Raw genomic sequence first — 20,101 nt, forward strand, 5'->3', positions numbered from 1 at the left:
AGGGTGGTGAGGACCTTGAGGCAAAGTGAGAACTAGGTGGAAGGGAGCTATGAAGGGGGGGAGGGGGATATCTGTAATAATCTCAACAATAAAGATTAATTTAAAAATCTAATTTTACTTTATGTAGATTATACCTCAATGTTTATTATTCTCAAATAAATATATAAGAAATTAATAAAACTATAAAAATATAAAAAGGTATGTCAAGTGGCAACTCCTTAACAGAGTTAATAATATATTTAAAATCTCTTTTAAGCTTTACTAAATTTTATGTTCCCATAATACCTAAACCTAAAAATATATATAGTTAAAATTTGATATAAATCTCTATTAATTAGTCTAATAATTTCAGTACATCTCTAATCTAAAAATTGTAAATTCTTTAAAAGGCCCAGTGGATGTTAGTAGAGACCAGGATAAACTTGCAACCTAATCACAATCCTTACCTATTGTTACTTTGTTAAGCTACTTTGGTCCAAGGTCTTCTGTGTCTGAATGGGCAACTCAGTCTAATTCCAAGATTTCACATTACAAACTCTATTTTCTGAAAGATATACACCACATTAGCCAACTTCAATAAAAAAGGCGACATTTTATTTCTCTGCTGCCTTATTTCTCAATGTGATTAACAACGTAAGCATTGAAATGGGATATTTCTTTTCCATCTCTACCCCCATTTCCAACACAAGCCCTTGAGTTTTCTTACACTAAAAAGTGGCTTACCACATAAGTATGAAGTGACATATTTCAAAGGAAAGTCCAATCAGTAATAATAATATAGAAAGTTCATTCACATGAATATGATGGTGTGTTTTATGCTGTATGATACAGTTTTAAGAAAGTGTTTGAATTCAATTTAACTCAAAAACAAATCTTTAGACTGAAGACACAAGTTAAAAAGTTTGAGAGACTTGCTGAGATCATATCAATAGTAACTCAGGAAGCTGGGCATAAATTCACACCATCTACTGCCAACTCTAGTTTGGGTATCAAGCCATACTGCAGGCAATATTACTGAGAAAATGAAATAAAACTGCAGTCCCTTCCTTGAAGTTCCTCATGGCCAAGAGCATATAATGAGTTGATCAGATTAAAAAGAGAATAACTTCAGTTCCACTGGCAAATCTAATTTTGCTGCCCTACTTCTGAACAAGACAAAAGAGTGTTGGCATTCCCTAGTTTCTTTGTCCTCCCTCACTCCCCATGTCTACCCTTCTTTCTAAAGCACAAGATGTGGTGTGAAAAAGAGAGAGAAAGAGAGAGAGGGGGGGGGAGAGAGAAAGTGGGGGAGAGAGAGAGAGAGAGAGAGAGAGAGAGAGAGAGAGAGAGAGAGAGAGAAATAAAAGTACCTCTTTTCATGAGTTGGGAGCCATGACTAAATAGTTTATGTTTTTCTTCCTAAATTCCTTTCATGGACTTTAAGCGGATCTAACAGTGCAAATGAATGCTTTATAATGCCTATTACTGAAGTATGTATAAATCAAGGCTACAATAAATATAGTTCATGTTCTCAAACTGTAATGGAATCTTGAAATCTAATTACATTAGCAAATATTTAATTATCATTCAGACACTAATGTCTTTCAATAGCTTTGTTATGTCCAGAATATGATGTCACCATACAAGAATATAACTGAATAAAGACACACTTATAGCAAAACTTTCTGTGGGAAGTTTATCTCACATCTGACTGTAGGGATTATAAAATATTTTATAAAAGGCTATATGCTAGAAAACACATACATCCTGAAGCAAAGACAAGGATGAATTTCTACTCTTTTGTTGAGAGCATACCAGCAGTATGTAACTCCATCCCTTCCTGATGTCTGTGTCCTCTGCAGCCATTCTTGACCAGAGGGAAATAGCAGACCTAGCAAGTATTTTTCTACCACTCCCAGAGGCACCCTGGAGCCTCCTGGAAACTCTGCTCATGGAAAACTTGACTTCTTAGTGGAGCTCACAAAATGGCAAGTAATAAAAACACCGTGTCTCTTGAAAAGTCCTCAACTCTGTTAAGCATTTGATAACAGCTACATTGTCCCATTGTGACTCCATTCTCTTCTCATAATGCGGCCCAGGGCCTACTTGCTTCAGAACCACTTTGGGTGCTTCTATAATCAGAATTTTCTAGAATTTTCTAGAATTTTCTAGAATTTTCTAGAATTTTCTAGAATTTTCTAGAATTTTCTAGAATTCATCATTCTACAATGAAAGGGCAGAGCAGGGCGAGGCTAACTCCTGACTCCATTTTGTACTGTGGGGAAGGGAGGAGCTATCCTCCATTTTGTGTAACTGGACCCTAGACCTCACCCAACCAATCAGGGTCAGCCAAAGCAGTGACATCACCATCCCTATAAAACCCCATTGACCTGTTGAAGTTCGGCCTCTCTTCGGCCATGCTGTTGGCATGAGTGGGACAGAGCCCATGCTAGCATGGAATTCAGACTTTCTGCAATTTCATTGGACTCGGCTCCCTGGTGGTCCTTGGGGATCATGAAATCTGGGTGTAACAACTAAGTATCTGGCTAATTCCTAAGTTCATTCAAGTTTGAGAATTAGTAGTCTTTTTTGTACTGAAAATAATTCTAGTACCATATTTGATGATGATAGCTACCATATTTTTCTCTCAAGTTTTATTGATATTTTATAAATGAAGACTGTAAACTTTCCTAATGAGAAAAAAATTTAAATGATTTATAATGTTATTGACAAAGTAATAAACACATGCGAATAATTCAATTCACTAAAATCATTAACTTGCTCAAAATCTGCCTTACTTTACCCCAGTGATTTTGTTTGTCATATAAGGGCCAAATTGCTTGTTTCCAGACAAAGCACAACATTTGGGAATTATGTATCTAAAATTTCTAAAATGAATATTATGTTTATGATGTTAGTCAAAATTATAAAAAGTAATATAGATTGTGATTTGAAGGAAAGATAATTTTACAATGAAATACATGGTTAAGTAAAATACATGGTTAAGTAAAAATACATGGTTGAGTAGTGCATTTAATGCTAACTTTTATAAAAAATGATTTTTGTATTATTAATCCCCATGCTGCAGGTGTAATATTAGGTAATTAACAACCCAGAACTCAGGCACTAACCTGGTTACAAAAGCCAAAGTTAAGAATAATAAAAATGTTTAATTACTTTATTCATGACTAATATTTTATACTAAACTCTTTTCTGAACTGAAATAATAAAGCATAGAGAATTCCTAATGGGGCCTTTTTAATTAATAACTTGACATTTGGAAGTGTATAATATAATACCTATGCATGAATTCTTATAAAATTGTGAACTTCAAGACAAAGAAATATTACTTTAGAATACAAAGAATCAGAAATAATTATTACACATGTTCCTATATTCTTCTCTCCTATTAAAACCTATAAGGATGCAGTCTATAAAAAATTTAAGCTGTACATCATATAAAACTTTTAAACATAAAGCTATGTCAAGAATATATGAAAATAATGCTACATTTATTCTTAATTTTAGTAATCCATTTTATTTATTGAATCCATTTTATTTATTAACTAGAGGCCCAGTGCACAAAATTCATGCACAGACAGGGTCCCTAGGCCTGGCTGGGGATCGGGGATGTTTCCTCCCCTCTGCACCTCCTCCTTTCCTCGCTCCCTCAGTGGCCCACCCCCATCACTGCCACAGGTCACCCGCCATGTTTTGTACCACCCTTTTGTGGTCAACACACATCATAATGAGAGGTTGAACTCCTGGTCAAACTCCTGAGGAAACAATTTGCATATGAGCCTTTTATTATGTAGGATAAGTTACATCTAAAAACAGTAGATATAGTCCAATTTGTTTATTTTTTCTTTTTTTTTTTCCCTTACCCTAATAGATGTATTGGCAAACATATTGCTACAAGAGATGTCTGAGATTTTGCTGCCTATGGTTTCTTCTAGGATTTTTATGCTTTCACAACAAACATTTAAGTCTTTTATCCATTTTGAGTTTATTCTTGAGATAGTATAAGTTGGTGGTCTAGTTCAATGGTCGTCAAATTTTGGCTCACGAGCCACATGCAGCTCTTTGGTCCCTTGAGTTTTTAGCAAAGACCAGCTTAGGAGTACCCTAATTAAGTTAATAACAATGTACCTATCTATATAGTTTAAGTTTAAAAAATTTAGCTCTCAAAAAAAATTTCAGTTGCTGTACTGTTGATATTTGGCTCTATTGACTAATGAGTTTGCCAACCACTGGTCTAGTTTTATGTTTTTGCATGTACCTATCCAATTTTCCCAACACCATTTATTGAAGAGACTGTCTTGACTCCATTATATGTTCTCACCTCTCTTGTCAAATGTTATTTGAGCACAATGGCTTGGGTTGATTTCTGGGTTGTTTGTTTTGTTCCATTGATCTATATGCCTGCTCTTGTGCCAGTATGGCTGTTTTGACTATAGTGGCTTTGTAATATAGTTTGATATTTGGTATTGTGATCCCTCCAACTTTGGCTTCTTTCTCAAGATGACTGTGGCTATTCATTTTGTTTTTATTCTTATGTTTTGTTTATTTGTTTGGTTTTGGTTCCATTTAAATTTTTGGAGTACTAGTTCTAGATCTGTGTAATACAGTGCTAGCATTTTAATAAGAAGTGCATTGAATCTATAGATTTCTTTGGATAGCATGGACATTTTAATGATGCTAAGTCTACCAATCAATAAACAGTATATTCTTCTTTGGTACTTTATTATATTTTTCCTCTTTTTTTTCAATGAGAGTTTTTCTAAGTACAAATCTTTTACTTCCTTAGTTATTTTTTGTTGCAATAGGTAATGAGGTTGTTTCCTTAATTTATCCTTCTTATAATTTACTATGGGTATATAAAAATATTGGTTTCTGGGTGTTAATTTTGTATCCTGCTACATTGCCAAATTCATTTATTAATCCTAATAGTTGTTTTGGCAGTCTTTAGAATTTTCTATGTATAATATCATGTCATCTGTGAATAATGAGAGTTTTATTTCCTCCTTTCCATTTTGGATGCCATTTATATTTACTTCTTGTCTGATTGCTGTGGCTGAGACTTAAAGTACTATTTGTATAAGAGCAGTGAAAATACATATCCCTTCCTTGTTTCTGTTCTTAGAAGAAATGATTTTTAGTTTTGGCCAATGTATGGGATAACATATTTGGCAATGATACATGTGATAAAAGATTAATTTTTAAAATATATATAACAAAAGGAAGACAAACAATCCAATTCGAAAATGGGCAAAGGACCTGAATAGGCACTTCTCCAAAGTGAACATACAGATGGCCAATAGACATATGAAAAAATGCTCAAAGTCCCTAATTATCAGCGAGGTACCACCTCACACCTGAGAGAATGACCACCGTCAACAAATCAAAAAATGATAAGTGCTGGTGAGGATGTGGAGAAAAAGCAACCCTAGTACATGGCTGGTGGGAATGCAGACTGGTTCAGTCATTATGGAAAACTATATGGAGTTTCTTCAAAAAATTAAATATGGAGCTTCCATTTGACCCAATGATCCCATTTCTAGGAATATATCATAAGAATCCTGAAACACCAGTCAGAAAGAATATAGGCACCTCTATGCTCATAGCAGCACAATTTTTAATAGCTAAGATCTGGAAGCAGTTCAAGAGTCCATCAATAGATGAGTGGATAAAAAAATCTGTGGCCCATTTGTACCATGGAATACTATATAGCAGTAAAAAAAGAAGGAACTATTACCATTGGCAATAGCATGAATAGACCTGGAGTGTATTAGACTAAAAGAAATAAGCCAGTCAGAAAAAGACAAGTATCACATGATCTCACTTATATGTCAAATCTAAACAACAAAATAAACTGATGGACAAAATATTAGATCCATAAACAGAGAAGCATAAATCAGACTATTGAATCTCAGAGAAAAGGTAAAGAGTGTGTGGGTAGGTAGGAAGAGATTTATCAAATAATTTAAATGCATACTAGAAGCCCAGTGCATGAAATTCATGCGGGGGCGGTGGGTGGGGGGAGAGGTATGTTCATCAGCCCAGCCTGCACCCTCTCCAACTGGGACCCTCTCACAATCCAGGACTACTAGCTCCCAACTGCTCACCTGCCAGCCTTCCTGATTGCCCCTAACTGCTTCTGCCTGCCAGCCTGATTACCTCCTAACCACTCCCCTGCCATCCTGATAGATGTCTAACTGCTCCCCTGCTGGCTCGGTTCCGTAACTACCCTCCCCTGCAGGCCTGGTCTCCATCAACTGCCCTCCCCTGCAGGCCTGGTTTCCCCCAACTGCCCTCCCTTGCCAGCCATCTTATGGTGGCCTTCTTATGTCCACCTGGGGGCAGCCATCTTTAACCAAATGGGTGACCATCTTGTGTGTCAGAGTGATGGTCAATTTGCATATTACCTCTTTATTAGATAGGATGCATAACCCATGGACACAGGCAAATACTATGGTGAAGGCCTGGGTTGGGAGGCAGGTGCAAGCCAGAAGGGGTCAATAGGAGGAAAGGGGGAACATCTGTAATACTTTCAACAATAAAAAACAAATTTTATGAAATAAAATAGTGTAGAGAAATAGCTAACAAAATATTGAATTTTCCTGTATATTTTTCCTGAGCTTGAAAAAACATGATGCTATTATTTACCACTTGCATTTGAGAAATAACTAGATATCTTTTCTATTTTTAATTCTCACCCAAGGATATATTTTCCATTGATTTTCACAGAGTGGAGGAGATAAAGGGAAAGAGTCAGAGAGACAGAGGGAGGGAGAGAGAAACATTGACATGAGAGAGATGTATTGATTGGTTGCCTCCTACATGCACCCTGACCAGGGCTAGGAATGTGCCCTTGTCTGAGAATTGAACCTTGGCCCTTTGGTCCTTGGGCCAATGCTCTAACCACTGAGCAAACCAGCCAGGGCAGCAATTAATATATCTTAACATAGTTTAAAATTGTAAACAAAGTTGAAAATCAGCAACAGATATTTAACAGGTTGAGATCATTGATACAGTTAATTCACTGGAAATTCTTATTTCCAGACAGTCATATTGTATTTAACAGATAATAATCTCTATCCTTCTATGGTCCTGATTTTCACTAACATTTTATAGTTATCACTCTTCACTTGGATTTTCAGATCAGCATTTTGAAATTCAACAGGCAGGATGATTTACCATAATCTTCTATAGTATTTTAATAAAATATGTCAATGTCAATTCCCTATTTATATATTTTTATATGTTTACTAAATAATCCAACATAATAAAACAGTAATATTCAAATTGACCCTAAGGATGGAATGACCGGAAATGACCAGTCACTTTGGTGCACACTGACCACCAGGGGGCAGACACTAAACACAGGAGCTTCCCCTGGTGGTCAATGGGCTTCTATAGGGGGACTTCAGCTCAGCCCCAAACCAGGCCAATGGCTGCAAGTACAGTGGTGGTGGAGGGAGCTTCTCCCATCTCCTTGGCAGCACAAAGGATGTCCAACTGCAGTTTATGTCCATTCTCCTAGGGAACAGGCCTCAGCTATCAGTTGGACATCCCCAAGGTCTCCTGGGCAGCCAGAGAGATGTCTGCCTGCCATCTTAGGCCTATTCCCCTGGGGAGCAGGCCTAAGCTGGCAGGTGGACATCCCCTAAGGGGTCCCAGACAGTGAAAGGGCACAGGCCAGGCTGAGGATATGTTCCTTCTGGAGACCTTCGAGAATAATCATCCACATGCCTTGCCCAGCTTCTAGAAGCCATCCACTGCTCTTGGCCCCACACCTCCATTTTCAAGCCAGCAACATTGGGCTGAGTCCTCCTCATGTTGCCACAGTTCTGGTTCTGCCTCTCCTGCTTCCCTCTTTCACTCACTTGCATAATCCATGATACTCTCCCCATCTCCAAGTAAACTGATTGCAATCTTAATTCCATATTCACAAGTTTGGGGATTAGGATGTAGACACCCTTGGGGAGCCATTATTCTGTCCACCACAGTGCCTGAACACTGCTTTCAACTCCAGTTCCTTCTCTTCCTTTCCTAAATGCTTCTGAAGTAAAACAGATCATGTCCAATATATGCTCGGCTTCTCCTAACACAGTGTTTGTAGGTAGGACAACCCTGACTAAATTGCTAAAATGACCATGGTTTATATTTCTCATTGAGTCAAAGCAAGTGACACATTAGGAGCATTTTTTAAAAGTCCATTAGTAGGGGGTTGAAAATTCTTTTGAAGATGCAAAGCATTAGGAAGCTACAAATGATTAGCCTTGTATTCTTCATTGCAAGCATTTTACAATATATTTTAATCACATCTCTATTACACTTTCACAATTTTAAATATCCTCATAGCCTTCATTAAAGGCATTTTTCCCCCTAGCATTTTATTGCTGATATTTCACTTCCTGTTATTACATTCACCTCCAAGGTCTTTGAAAGTAGCAAAACATTCTAAATTTTTATGATTATTAGCTGGAAACTGTGGTTGTCTAATCTATCCCTTGGGAAAAAATGTTTCTAAGTTGATCTGTTGATGGGTAACTATGTCATCTTTTATGTTGCACATTTTTCTATTAAAATGATTTTATGCATGGCTGCTCTATTGATTTTAAAAAAAGGAAATGTTCACATGGGAGGAATGCCGTTCTGATATATCGATAGAAGTATATATGCATCTGTGTGAAATTGAAATGAACTCATTTCAGAGTTACAGAGTGGTTAAAAGGCCAAGCTCATAGATTCCAGATTCAAGCAGATAATTACCCTCTCTGAGCCTGAATTCCGCACATGTAACACCTGGATAACACCACATGTGAGATCAGTTGTTGTGAGATTGAAATGAGATAGAATATGGAGAGCGTGTCCCAGAGCCTGTCCTTAGCTATAAGTATCTCAATACTATTTCATTTCAATGCTCACCTACTGTTTATGCAAGTGATAATGATTTTTTACTGATGGTAGTGGTATAAATGTTCTTTTAAATGTATTATATTTAAGCCAAAAAAAAAAAGTTACTCTAAAGAAAAATGTTTCTTATACAAGAGGATAGGTGGTAGAGCCAAAAATTGAGGAAGGTCTTATGAGAATAACTAAAATTTGCAAAACACTGTCCCAGGGGATGGTACTCATGACTACGTTCCGAAATGAGTATGACTTTCTGGAACAGCAGTTACGCATCAGGAGTCACCCCCAGTACTCAGAGAAAACACTCCTATCTGCTGCTAGTCCCTGTTAACTAGTTTCAATGACTGAATTATTCATATTTCTGCAGGCTGAGGATTCTTGAGTCACTGATTTGAATTAGTGTGAATATAAAAAGAAATAAAGGCATTCAGATGTTCCTATCTATATTTCACTTAAATACAGTCCCTGAGGGCTGGAGCCATTCTTTGTGTATCCCTGGAACCCAGCACATGCAATCAGGAATAAGTGATTGAAGAATGAATGAAGGAAGGGCAGATAATTAATCCTGCATAAAACTAGAGAGTCATTAACTCACTTTTTCTTGATAAATACCCTCAATCCCAAATGCCTAGAGAAAGCAATTTTAATTTCTGCAGTGTTTTTCTTTGAACACAAGGTATATAAATTGAATTACTATGAGTCAATCATTCCCTTTAATAATTAATGTCATCATCAACATACATAATGCCTTCTGAGCATCAGAGAGGTTGCCTGGCTTGCAAAAGGTGAAGGTCCATTAGTTACAGAGCCATGAGTTGATCCTATGCTTATTTCATTTCAAATCCAATTCAACCAAAAAAGTATTTTCTATGTTATTAAAAACTATTCAGTATTAAATACCACATGATTTAACTTATATGTAGAATCTAAAAAGAAAATAAGTGAAAAACAAAACAAAACAGAAATAAACTCATAGATGAAAAGAACAAATTGATGGTCACCAGATGGGAAAAGGGTCAAGAGGTGGGCAAAAATGGTTAAAGGGGTTAAGAAAATATTAATTATAAATTGAGTCATGGATTATAATGTATAGCCCAGAGAATATAGGCATTCATATTATAATAACTATATGTGGTGCCAGATAGATATTAGCTTTGTTGGGGTGATAACTTTGTGAGGTATATAAATATCTAAACACTATGTAGTACATCTGAAACTAACAAAATAGTGTATGTTCATTATAATTGAAAAATAAATTTTTAAAATTTGAAAATTTATTCAGTCTTTATATTAATGAATAATAATCTTGCATGGAAGATGATCAATTCTTTTATCCAAAAAATTGCTGTGGATTTTTCTTTTATTATTTTCTTTTGTCTCTAAACATTGTAGAATATATGAGAAGAGAGCAAAACTGAAATATTTATGAATGAGAAGTCACCAAATGGCCCTACTAATGTAATTTTAAAGTGCACGTACAGAAACTGGACCACCAGCTTACACCACACACAAAATAAAGTCAAAATGGATAAAGGACATAAACATAAGATGGGAAACAATAAAAATCTTAGAAAAATTCATAGGCATCATAATACCAATATCTTTACCAATGCAGCTCCCTGGACAATGGAAAATTAGGAGAAAATAAACAAGTGTGACTACACCAAAATAAAAAGCCTCTGCTCAGCAAAAGAAACCATCAACAAAACAACAAGAAAGCTCACTGCATGGGAGAACATATTTACCAATGTTATCTTTGATATTTACCAAAATTTACAACTTAACAAAAGGAAGACACACAATCCAATAAGAAAAAATAAGCAAAGGACCTAAATAGAAGCTTTTTGAAAGAGCACATACAAAAATCCAAGAGACACATGAAAACATGCTCAAAGTCACTAATCATCTGAGAGATGCAAATCAAAACAACAAGGAGATACCATCTCGCACCTGTCAAAATGGCTATCATCAACAAATCAGCAAAAGACAAGTGCTGGTGAGGATTCAGAGAAAAAGGAACCCTCCTGCACTGCTGGTGGGAATGCAGACTGGTGCAGCCATGGAGGAGAAGAGTGTAGATTTTCCTTAAAAAATTAAAAATGGAACTCCCATTTGACTTACTAATACCTTCTAGGAATATTTCCCAAGTAACTAGAAACACCAATCAGAAAGGATATATGCACCCCTATGTTCATAGCAGCACAATTTACAATAGCTAAGATTTGGAAACAGCCTAAATTCCCATTATCAGATGAGTGGATTAAAAAACAGTGGTATATCTACACAATGGAATACTACACTGCTATAAAAAAGAAAGAATTCTTACCATTCATAGCAGCATGGATGGACCTCGAGAGCATTATGCTAAGTGAAATATGCCACTTGGAGAAAGATAAATATCACATTATCTCACTCGGTTGTAGACTATAATGAACAACATAAACTGATGAACAAAAATAGAGCTAGAGTCATAGAAGCATCGAACAGACTGTCAATTTAAGAGGGAAGGCAGCGGAGGAGGAGGGTAAGAGATCAACCAAAGGACTTGCATGCATGCATATGACCATAACCAATGGACACACAGTAGGGGGTGAGGGCATGTGCTGGGGGTGGGAACAGCTGGGGAGAGGACAATGGGGGGAAAAGGAAACATGTAATACTTTAAATAATAAAAAAATTAGTGCATGTACAAATTTAAATATATTAAACCTACGAGGCTTAACAAGAAAAGCTATTAAAGTAAATGTAGAAAAATAAAAACTAGAATACATACACCAGTTTTTTTCTATTTTTAAAAAAGTTTCTGAGATATCTTTAATTATGTGCATGCATTGTTTTAGAAACAATACTAAAAATTTAATCTTCTAGACATACATGGAGGATATTAAATTTCATTTGTTTTTAGACTCTAATCATACTTTTTTTCTCTGCCCCAGACGATATTTTAATTAGCTAAATATTCCATTATATAATATTAAAAAGTTATAGAATCTTAGTAAAAATAACTAAATTACTTGTTATCAAATTAAAAGTTAATTTACCATTAAAAATGCCTTAAACTTATCTTTGGGTAAAAAGTTCCATGAATTTTTAAGATTCTTTTCATAATGAAAGGAGGCCCTTTTGCAAACCTAACAGCTGAAAAACAAATACCAAAACCAAAGTGGTTATCTAAGGGAAGATAGAGGACTCTGAGGATATTCAGAAATGTGGCATTCAGAAGTAGATACATCATTATTTATCCTTTTCATAAACTTAATTGGATTTTCTAATGTCATACTTTGTGCTATTTATCACCAAGCATCTATTAATGTGCTTATCTCTGCTGACTGATGTCTGAGGTTATCCTGTTCCTTTAAAGAGCATTCAGTCTATCTGACGAATAAAAGTCATTGTCATATTGAGTTTGTTTTCTACATAACCTGTTAAATTAGTCAATCTCCAAAATATAAAATCCATTCTCTGGCTAAATTATTTGCAGTTATATCAGCTTCTGTTGTTTCAAGTAGAAATATATTTCAGCAATAATTTATTTGGGTGACTATTAATAGTCCATGTGCTTGCTTCCAACATGTGTTTCATTGAAAAACACTTTTGAAATGAAAGCAATCTGTTTATGGCCATGCAGTCAAGTTGCTCTTAATTTTGGAATGTTTTGATAAATGAAATGCCAATATTTAAACAATGTGAGGCCACTTACATAGCTTATATAATTTTTGACAGTAGCAGGTTTACATAATTTAATGTGAAAATACCTATAAAGACACCTGCTCAGTTGAGATGCACAGATGCTATTTATATTAGATACTACACTTGATCTTAGCCAAAAGGCCGAGAAGCGATTATATATTAGAATTCCCTATTCAATTTCCTAGTTTCATTTGACCCACACACTTTACTTTCTCTAACAGATAATCACCTTCTGACTTTCCTCTTATTTTCTCTAGCATAGCCCATAATCAAAGCTCCCACCTGATTGGATTAATCTTTAAGATAATTAAGGAATTGTGTGTGTTCTTCACATCATACCAATGCCATTTTCCCTCCTCTATAACCCTGCAGTTTCTATTCCCATTATAAGCCTCCCTCCTTTTCATTCATTCAAAATGTGGTCAGCAGTGAAAGATGTAGACCTTTTACACATGGGACTGGAGAGCACCTACAAAAAATAGCTGAAAGCTGTGCTCTCAAGAGCTATATTTTCCATTTAACAGGGATGACAACTTTGTGCAAAAGAGCCTGTTTCTCAACCAATGTTGTGATGACAATACATGCCATGGTTAAATATTTTTTTAAAACAATGGATTCAAGGGAATTAAAGATACATTGTTAATTGCAGAATTTCTCAACCCATTGGAAAATTCTAACATGCATATTCAAAACTTATTGCACTCTTTTCAAGGAACATATACCCTACAGAATACAGTCCGGGTGACACAGTTCTAAAGGACGAAAGCCCTGGAAGTTTGGGTTCAAGTTTTCCAGGTATTGGCCGTCAGGTAAGAAAAGCACGTCACCCTTCACAAAGTCCCATATGGCCATTCACTCACTTAGCAACACAGCCATAGTAACTATCGATTACTGGGCACTTACTGTGCTGCAAGTATTACTAAGTGATTTTTCATCTTTTCATAATGAGGTAAGTACAGAGAGGTCTTGTAACAGAGTTACCTAATCGTACAATTAACTACTAAGTGATGCAGGTAGGCTTCCAACTCTGAACCTAAGCCTAGATTTTTATATGCAGCAGGTCAAAAAATTATTTTAAGGGATGATATACTATTTACAAATTACATATAAACATAATTTTTAATGAACCTTCTATATTTTTCTAAGGAGAAATGAAATATGTGTTAATTGCTAACTTCTCAGCAATCTGACCCTAATAAAAAAAAAAATATATAGAAAAGCTGTCTCTTTCATTCCAAAGTCACAAATTATTTCTAATTAGGTTACTCAGAACTAGAAATTCACTTAAGGGGACCTTTCTCTTATCCTGTTGACTCTCAAAGACCCAGGTAAGATACTACATAAACTATATTCTATAAGGAATCAACTGTTCAGACATAACAAAAAATTCTGAATAAATCACTAAAATTTACCTATAAAACTAAATCAACTCTTATTTTTATCTCTATGATGTAATTAGAAATGTCTATATAGCAAAAGTTAATATAGTCTAAGTCAAATTACTGTGATGCAGTTTTGTGTGTGTGTGTGTGTGTGTGTGTGTGTTGATGGTAGTGGTGGTGTTTGTGGCAGGCATGGGGAATCTTACATAACAAAAGAGAAACATGCAAATTGACCTTACCTCTGCTATGTCAACAAGCCATGCCCACCAGCCAATCAGGGTGAGTATGTAAATTAACCAAACCAAGGTGGCGGTTAATTTGCATATCTAGGCCAGAGCAAAGACTGAAGATACGTAGAAAGAATCCAAGAGCTGCAAAAGGGAGTGAAGATGCCCAGAAGCAAACCAGCGGGACAGTGGAGAAGGGAGGGAAGCAGGCAGGGTGGTGACCGCAGCAGGAAGCCCTATTTGCAGAAATCTTCCTGTAATGGGCCTCTAGTCATAATTAATAAAAGCCTAATATGCTAAGTGTCCAGTCACCTGGTCATCCGTCCAACCAAAGTGTAATATGCTAAGGCCTCTCAATTGCTCACTATGACCTGCACTGACCACCAGTAGGCAGACAGTTGACCATTTGACCAGTCGCTATGACGTGCACTGACCACCATGAGGCAGATGGTCAATGCAGGAGCTGCCCCCTGATAGTTAGTGTGCTCCTATAGGGGAGCTCTGCTCAGCCATTAGCCAGGCTGAAGGTTGCAACTGAAGCAGCAGTGGTGGGAGCCTCTCTCACCTTGGCAGTGCTAAGGATGTCCAATTGTGGCTTGGGCCTGTTCCCCGGGGGCAGGAGGATGAGGAGCAAGCCTAAGACACAGTTGGACACTCCCTGAGGGCTCCTGGGCTGCCAGAGGGATGTCTGACTGCCAGCATAAGCTGACAGGTGGACATCCTCCAAGGGGTCCCAGACTGTGAGAGGGTGCAGGCCGAGCTGAGCGACCCCACTGAGTGCATGAATTATTGTGCACCAGCCCTCTAGTAATATATAATTGTGGGCTAAGTATCCTTCAAAAACAAAGGAATAAAATTAACCACATTTTTTATTTTTTAATTATTTGTTTAAATATATTTTATTGATTTTTTTACAGAGAGGAAAGGAGATGGATAGAGAGCTAGAAACATCGATGAGAGAGAAACATCAACCAGCTGCCTCCTGCACACCCCCCCCCCCCCAATGGGGATGTGCCCGCAACCAATGTACATGCCCTTGACAGAAATTGAACCTGGGACCCTTCAGTCTGTAGACAGAAGCTCTATCCACTGAGCCAAACCAGTTTTGGCTCACATTTTTTATTTTTAAAGACATGTCTTAATGGAATTAAATTCTCAAAATGAAGAAAATATTTTTTTTACCCATTAACTATTAACAGACAATTCTCAGATATAGTTCCATGTCATTTGCTTTCATAGCAGATCACAGATTTCATCACACTCAATTTATAGTGAATACCCAAAGAAATGTAAAGTAGCGATATTATAGTATTTAGTATAGTGATGAGAAAAATTAAACAAAAGACTGGAAGAACTTTTATGAAGCTCTCATTCCTGTGATTCATGTGTATGTTAAACTTCTAAATATAGAAGTTTAGAGAATGAACCATATAAACATATTCCTTCTAATTAAAAAAAAAAATAAGTTGAATGCTAGTTCTGGCTACAAGTAATAATATTTACTATTTGCTAAATACCTGCTATGAATGCTCCAGGCACTTTACACACAGAATTACATTTAATTACTATTATGTTCATCTAAAATAAGTATGTTGCCGGGACCGGTTTGGCTTAGTGGATAGAGCATCGGCCTGGGGACTGAAAGGTCCTGGGTTCAATTCTGGTCAAGGGCATGTACCTTGGTTTCGGGCGCATCCCTAGCAGGGGATGTTTCTAACTCTCTATCCCTCTCTCTTCCTCTCTGTGAAAAATCAATAAAATATATTTAAAAAATAAATAAAATAAAATAAGTATGTTACCCATTTCAGATATTTTAAAAATCAGATCTTAGAAAAGTACTCTGCTCAATGTCACAAAACAAGTAAGTGACATATTCCATATCTGAGTCAAATAGATAAATACATCAGTACACATACTCAATCCCCAAATGCAAACACAACTTAGAGTTTCAGATATCTTTTAAAATAACATTGGTCAATGTTAAATTGGAAGAGAAATGTATCAGAAAACAGGTAAGTCATTAGGAAATTGGTTTGGTCTATAATACATGTATAGATCTTGATATATTTTTAATTGCAATGGCCTATGTAAGATAGATCCAAAGATCTATCTTAAATTCCTTTTAAGACAGCATTACATGTTTTGTTTTAACATCTCATACAGTTTAATACTAATAGAAAATTAGATATTTTTTCTTCCCATAATTTCAATGCAGAGGTCACATTTTCCAATTAATGATTCAATGAACCAATTCTGTAATGAAATATTACATGGAAAGACCTTTTTAATATAGAAACCAATATCTTGATGTTGGGAGCCATCAGAGTTGAGACAAGCAACTCTGTCTTAAGGAAATGGAATTAAGTTCCATCTAGCAGAAGTTATGTGGTACCCTGAGGGTTTGGCCACAAGATAAGATTAACCTGCCGCTTCCTGCCGCTTAGCATCTTTGCAACTTCCCCTTCCTGATCCTCCCCCACAGCTAGCCCAGCCTTGGAATGTTACACCTTGGAATGTTACTCCGCCCTGGCAGTTAGCCAATCCTGTGTTGCCAGATACCTTACCACCTCGTCACTCAGTGCCTAAACCAATTATACACTGCCAAAGACCCCTCTGCATAGGCAACCCTGCCCCCCTTTGTTTCTGCTGTATATATACAGCCATTTCAAAAAATAAAGTCGAGGCTTGATCAGAACCTTGTGATCTGGGCACCAGTAAGTTCCAGGTGCCAACAGCTGGTTCAGTGCCTTCCTGATTTCCTCTATTCTTTATGGTGACAACCAAAATCCCCCAGGGGCCAATCAGAAAAATTCTTCCTGGTGGCCCAGCCTAGATGTTGCTCCCAAGACACATAAATTATGTAACAACTAATTCTCTACATTAAAGTTCTTTCTGCTTCAAACTGCTAGATTGCTTTCTACTAAATGCCTCTAAATAATTTGTTATACAACATCCCAATTGTTCCAGGAAAGCAAGAGAAGTAGGCAAAATAATGTAAAACTCAAATAGAAGAATAAAAGAATAAATATCTACTAATAGCCAAGAAAACTGTGGTAAAGAAGGTTTCTTGGGAGGACTTTCCTTTGCAGATATTGACTTAATAAATAAATATATATGTAGGAGTGAATAGAGAATTCACAGTGTAAATTCCAGGATATATGAAAGTTTGCTTTATGGCAATGATGGTATATCTATTCAACAGAAAGAGCATGGTTTGTTTAATAAACACTAATATCCAATTAACTGCCCTTATTTTTAAATTTTCAGTTGGATTTCATTCTCATGCTATTCACAAAAATACATCCCAGGCACACTATAAAAAATTTAAATGTTAGGAAAAAAATGTAAAAACCTATATTGGTCATGTAGGGGTTAGTAAGACGCCTTTAATCAAGACAGGAACAGGAACTATGAAAGAAAAGTTAAGAATATTAAATCAAGAAACATTAAAATATATGCAAGGCAACAAATGCCATAATCAAATCATTTAACAAAGGATTATTTTTTAAAATGTTTGTGATGTATAAGATAAAGTTTAAATCTTTGGTATGTAAAGCAATCTTACAAATTATTAAGACAAAAAGGCACAATAGCAATATGAATAAATGATAGAAAAATGCTAATCAAATTTTAATTAATATTTCATATTTTTAGTGAAATGTCACTATGAAAGTACATTTTGTAGTGGACATTAGTGGACAGGGGTTCTCTCTAAACTGCAGGAGGAATTAGGAATTATCTTAGTATTTATGAAAATCATCTGGTAATATATATTCAACAATAGTTCATGAGAGTGAAATCAAATCTTTAATGGATTTCACTGGAATTTTTTCTGAAAGTTTAAAGCAGTATTACCCTAGATATACACTGAATGGCCAGATTATTATGATCTCTGAACGCATAATAATCTGGCCACTAAGTGTATATGCTATATAATAAAAGGCTAATGTGAAAATTGTCCCCTCGACCAGGAGTTCGACAAGCAGGCAGGCTGGCCAACTGCCCATATCCCTTCCCCTTGGCCAGGCTGGCTGGACTCCACCCATGCACAAATTCATGCATCTGGCCTCTAATATATATATATACATACACTGAGTGGCCATATTATTATGCATCCAGAGATCATAATAATCTGGCCACTTAGTGTATAATGCAAATCACATATGCAATTTAAAAATTTTAACAGCAACATTAAAACAAATAAAAATGATACAATTAATTTTAATGTTTTATTTAATCCAATAAATTCCACATGTTTTAACATGTAACCAATAACAAATTATGTAAGATTTTATATTCTATTTTTTTTTATGCTAAGTCTTTGCAAACAGTGTATGCTTTACACTTGAGGCACATTTCCATTTGAACCAACTATATTTCAAGTGCTGATGAACCACAAATCAAATGGATACAGTGTTGGGTAGCACAGCATGCTATTTTTTGCCCATCAGCCAATAGAGAGTATATAAGTTTTCAGTAATCTAACATCACAGAAAAATATCCATTCTACAAACTTGTCAGAGAATACAATTTTTAGCTCACTGTCATTGTTATCAGAAATCTATATGAAATAATTAATATATAACAAGAATTGTCAAAACTTATAATGTGATCAACCTGCTTGAATATGTTTTTATTAAGCAACATTCAGGGTCAGGGACTTATCGTATGTAGGGTTGGAGTTTACCAAGTGGGTATGACAGAGATAGAGACAGGATGGGAGTAAATGCATATACAAAGATGTGATTAAAATAATGAAGTATGGATTCCAAGTTAGATAACATTAGAAAGTAAAGGTAAGGAATTATTCAGTATTGAGACAAAGTTTTCATAAAAAGAAATACGTTCTTTTCGACAGCTATGCATGCTGAGAGGGAGAATAAGTGTGAGGGAAAGAAGGCAAAAGGAGAAAAAAGACAAAAAAGAAGGAAGGAAACAAGGACTAGGAGGCACTCCAGAAATATGGAACAAAAGAAGGAAAGAGTAAAGCGGGGGGAATGACACAGAATACTTAAACATGTGAGAAAATATGTTCCAAATGGAATTTGTGGAGCATGAACTCTAAAAATTTTCATAGGGAAAAACAAACAACCAACCCTCTTGTGTGATAGCATGAGCTTTTGAGTACAATTGCCATAGTAGCACTGACCTTAAGACAAAAATAACAATAAGACCCTTTCCTTGATGCCATATCTCCTCCAGCTACTGCTATCTTTACACTCTGGCTGCCATGCTTTCAAAAGCAGTCTACATGGTGACCATATTTTCTCCTATCTCCACCCTTTAACTCATGCCAATTTGGCTCTCATCCCCTTTGTTAAAGCTACTTATTTCTCTCCTTCAGGTCATCTGTAAGTCCCACATTGCCAAATAAACCAGCTACATTTTAATCCTCAGTGTAATGGAACTACTCAAAGAATTTGGGCTAGTTCACCACTCTTGCCTTCCAAAAAACATTTTGTTTATGAAGTGTTGCCATTTTACTTTTATTTTCCTTCTTTTTAGCTTCACTCAATCATATTGGGCCACCACCTCCTTTTCTACCAACATGTAAGTATTTGTTTCCCACAGGTCTTTATCCTGGTTCATCTTTTCTTTCTATTCTAAACTCTTTCCTATGTTATCTTATTTACTGGTAAAGAATGTTATATTTTAACATATAATTTAAATATATTAAGTGGTACAGTTTAAAGTACTATATGTTTCCTAATTTTACATTTCCAGTTTGAGCTGCCTTTCTGAGCTCCAGCTCATAATGTCAAATTGTGTGTTTGACATCACTATTTGACTCTTTCTTAGGTACCTCAAATATAACATATCCCAAGTTGAAATATGGATGTTCTTCCTCTCCTGCCCTAACTATTCCTCTTCCCACTTCAATCTTTTCCATTGGAGTAAATCACAAGT

General features: G+C 35.9%; 1 protein-coding gene and 1 non-coding gene across 2 annotated transcripts in view; both read right to left on the bottom strand.

Moving 5' to 3' along the window:
- BANK1 (B cell scaffold protein with ankyrin repeats 1) overlaps positions 1-20,101 on the bottom strand; it is a 302,385-nt gene that overhangs the window by 274,575 nt on the left and 7,709 nt on the right. The gene's annotated exons all lie outside the window — the stretch shown is intronic.
- LOC118709668 lies at positions 12,539-12,738 on the bottom strand. Its single transcript, XR_004985084.1, has one exon. It is a non-coding gene; the product is annotated as a U2 spliceosomal RNA (small nuclear RNA).

Source organism: Pipistrellus kuhlii, unplaced genomic scaffold (assembly GCF_014108245.1).
Source record: "Pipistrellus kuhlii isolate mPipKuh1 unplaced genomic scaffold, mPipKuh1.p scaffold_m20_p_1, whole genome shotgun sequence".
In the NCBI taxonomy this organism is placed as follows: Eukaryota; Metazoa; Chordata; class Mammalia; order Chiroptera; family Vespertilionidae; genus Pipistrellus; species Pipistrellus kuhlii.